General features: G+C 48.3%; 1 pseudogene; it reads right to left on the bottom strand.

Annotated features, from left to right (window-relative positions):
• Positions 1–2,339: 2,339 nt before the first annotated feature.
• LOC127677762 (guanine nucleotide-binding protein subunit alpha-12-like) lies at positions 2,340–3,721 on the bottom strand (annotated as a pseudogene).
• Positions 3,722–3,950: the final 229 nt, after the last annotated feature.

Below are 3,950 nucleotides of genomic sequence, written 5' to 3'. Positions count from 1 at the left end.
TTCCAGTTTTCTAGGTTAATAACCACTTATTAGTGAGTGCATACCATGATTCACCTTTTGAGTCTGGGTTACCTCACTTAGTATGATGTTCTCTAGCTCCATCCATTTGCCTAAGAATTTCATGAATTCATTGTTTCTAATGGCTGAATAGTACTCCATTGTGTAGATATACCACATTTTTTGTATCCACTCTTCTGTTGAGGGATACCTGGGTTCTTTCCAGCATCATTGTTGCATCAATTTGTATGTAACATAAAGACTAGCTTTTCTTTCTTTTAATTTTTTCTTTTTTTATTTTTCATTTTTTTTATTTTAGGACATTTATTGCCACATTTATTTAATTTTTTGTAGTAATAGATGAGGCACAAATAACTTCTGCTTTTACAACACTGTAACAAAAAGGACAATAGTGAAGGGTAACAGTGAAATTAAAATAAAATTAAAATAATAATAATAATACAAAATCCTAAGGTCTGGGAGAAAACCTGACTACAATCCACATGTAGAAACATGCAAATGACCTTGTCTTCCTATTGCACCACTTCACAGATCACAGAGTGGGGTATCCTGCCAGAGAGGACTGTCAGGCTCAGCTCCAGGGGTGGTGGCCTCTGCCCATTCACCTGCGTTCTGCTCAGCTGCGGTTCACATCTTGCTACTCACATGCTGCCGGCTTTCAGAGACTGTACATATGTGCAGGCTATCAGAGGACAGCGCTCTCCCTGGCAACCCCACACTCAACTATGCCACAGTGGCCCAGCAGCAGCTGGACAGATTGTGTCTGTTTGGAGTCTCAGCACTGACAGATACAAGGGGCACCTGGTGAGGGCTGCTCCCTGTGTGTGAACCCGAAATACCCAAAGGTTGCTGGTCCCTCGTACTAACCTGGCCACATCCCCTCTGCTTATGATGACTTATGAAGCAGGCAGGATGGCCTTCTGCACACTCATGGACCAGGGCTAGAATGGTGCCAACTGGCTTTGTGTGCACAGTGACAGAAAGCAGCTTGCCAAACACTCTGTGAGCAGAGCATGTTGTGTGAAGGCAATGGTGAGGATGGTGTGCAGAGCCCAGGGCTGCTCCTGAATGGTGAGTGGCTGGGGCCCACCAAGAAGCCAAGACTGGGGCCAGCTGGTGGTGGCACACACCTGTAATCCCAGCACTTTGGGAGGCAGAGGCAGGTGGATTTCTGAGTTCAAGGCCAGCCTGGTCTACAGAGTGTGTTCCAGGGCAGCCAGGGATATACAGAGAAAACCTGTCTCCAAAAAACCGAAGAGGAAGAAGAAGAAGAAGAAGAAGAAGAAGAAGAAGAAGAAGAAGAAGAAGAAGAAGAAGAAGAAGAAGAAGAAGAAGAAGAAGAAGAAGAAGAAGAAGAAGAAGAAGAAGAAGAAGGAAGAAGAAGTAAGAAGAAGAAGGAAGGAAGAAGAAGAAGAAGAAGAAGAAGAAGAAGAAGAAGAAGAAGAAGAAGAAGAAGAAGAAGAAGAAGAAGAAGAAGAAGAAGAAGGAAGAAGAAGGAAGAAGAAGAAGGAAGAAGAAGAAGAAGAAGAAGAAGAAGAAGAAGAAGAAGAAGAAGAAGAAGAAGAAGAAGAAGAAGAAGAAGAAGAAGAAGAAGAAGAAGAAGAAGACCTACAGAGCATCTCTGGCCACTTTCAGAGCCCAGGACAGGGGACACTACAGGCCATCATCAAGTAAGACAACCTACAAGGCACTTGGTTATGCATCTTTGCCATGGGCTGTGGAGGGACAGGAGAGGGAGTAGAGAGTACCACTATGTGTACACAGGCTGGCCAGAGCTGCTTCAGAGGCCACCTTCCCACACTGAGGCACGCTGGGCATGGAGCCATGGAGAGTGGCTGCCGGGGCACTAAGGCAGGGTCACAGCTCCCACCTGTTCTCTACAGTAGGGAGAGTGAACCCCTGACCCAGCCTCTTTGCTCATCCTGATATGCCTGAGCACAGAGACTCAGAAGGCATTGGAACGGTTTTAAAGGCAGTATGTACACTTTGGGAGGTGGCACTGAGGACTGAGCTTGGCCACTCTGAGTTTAGCTGCATCGTTTGCCCCTCTACAGCCTAATGTGAGGCCAAGCTTCTGACTTAGAGTCGGAAGAGGAACTCAGTGAGAACCTGCATGACAGAGGGAAGAGTCATCTGCAAGACAGACCAGCTGGGGTTGTGCTTCTGTCATTAATGGGAGCACAGGTGTGTGTCTGTAAACAACTGAACCCTGGTTAAGTTGTGTCAGCAAGGAGGAGTTTCTGGAGGGAGGGAGAAAGCTGTGTTCTCAGGTTTTACAGATCAACACCAGAATGATGGCTTGGATTCAGTAGTTTCACAGTTCAGGATTCAGTAGCTAGCACTGACACTCCAATGTCCTCTTGCCTGGAGTTCGCTGGTGTGGCTGGTAGTCCAGCATTCTTGGGCCAGGTATTGATTGGATGGTGTGGATTTGATTCGCCCACTGCAGGTCCATGCAGTTGACAGGTGTCTATGGTAGAGGTGAAGTGGTGGAATGGGGGCTTGATTAGTTCATTTGCTTCCTGTCAAAGCACTGTACTAGGTAGTGCTGGACATCCTCCAGCCCTGAGGGGTCACCCTTGAAATCTGGAAAGTGCTTCTCAATACTCACCGACTTCACCTTCTCCATTAGGAGGTCCATCTTGTTGAGGAAGAGGATGAAGAGACATTGAAGAAGAGTTTGTTGTTGACAATGGTCTCAAAGATGTTCATGGACTCCATCAGCAGGATTGTGCACCTGTCCTCTATGAGGACCTGGTGGTACTCACTCGAGGAGTCCATGAACAGGATGGATGTGATCCCATGGAAACACTGGAAACACTTCTGGTGCTGCAACCTCTGGCCGCCCACATCCATCATCTTAAATGAGATTTTGTTTATAATAAAGTCAAGTTCAATGATTCCCTTGGTGGCCTTTCTAGCCAACAGGATGTCTTGTTTACTGGGGAAGTAGTTCAGTTGGCCAATCAGGTCTAAGTTATCCAGGAAGTACTTCACTAATTCACCCAGCTGTAACTTACTTCTGTGGCTGAAGGCTTCCCTGATCCCCGAGTCTCTCCAGAGTGCATGCAGCACTGGCACAAGGAGCTGGAAGGTGGCAGGCTCAACAGGCAGGCCTGCCTTGTTTTCAAGGCCATCAGAAACATCCCTGCTTCTCCTCCTCGGAGTGCTGCCAGGGAATGCTGAGCTTGTCCCGAGGATCTACAAGCACCCTTGGGCCTCGCCATTGCAGCCAGTGCATACCTCCTTGTCTGTTCTAGCATGAGGGTCTCCAGTCTCAGGACCACAGCTAGAATCTTCTGAGAGGAAAGCCTCAGTTGGGGAACTGCAGAGATCAAAGTAATCTTAAGGAAGTTGTTGAAGATGGATGGTGTAGAGGAACTCCAGCAGCGCCTTCTGTTCAAACTCCGGCCATGGTTGATACACATCTGCTTGAGAAAGGTCGACTTTCCGCTCTAGCCTGCACCCAGCAGCAGGATCCTGACCAGCCGCCACAGCTCAGCATTGACATCTCAGCTGCTCAGCTGTGCCACCTGGCCTGGCACTCTGAGTCACGCACTGTGCCTGCCCTGCGCTCACAGTCTAAGGCCTCTAAGGGCAGCAAGCAGTGGCTAAGGGTCTGCACAACCCAGACATGGCCTTCCTCAGGCCTCAGCCGTGCCACACTGGGGGCCTCACGCCATGGACACCCCTCAGCTGGCATGGCTCTCCCTGACCACACTCTGCCCTGCCTGCCTCTCCCGCAGGCTGTGTCCACCTTCACCGCTGCTGCCCAGATGCTTTCACTCGCCTGGCCAGCTGAGGGGCGGAGGGGAAGGTGAAGACTAACTTTTCAAATTCAATTCTGGGCCCTTCAGGGTTTGTCTCAAATAGATAATGATGAGAATATATTATTTATGGTCAATAATTTGTTGTCCCATAAACATAATATT

The sequence above is a fragment of the Apodemus sylvaticus genome, chromosome 2, assembly GCF_947179515.1.
Source record: "Apodemus sylvaticus chromosome 2, mApoSyl1.1, whole genome shotgun sequence".
NCBI lineage: Eukaryota > Metazoa > Chordata > Mammalia > Rodentia > Muridae > Apodemus > Apodemus sylvaticus.
This window is presented reverse-complemented; position numbering and strand designations above follow the sequence as displayed.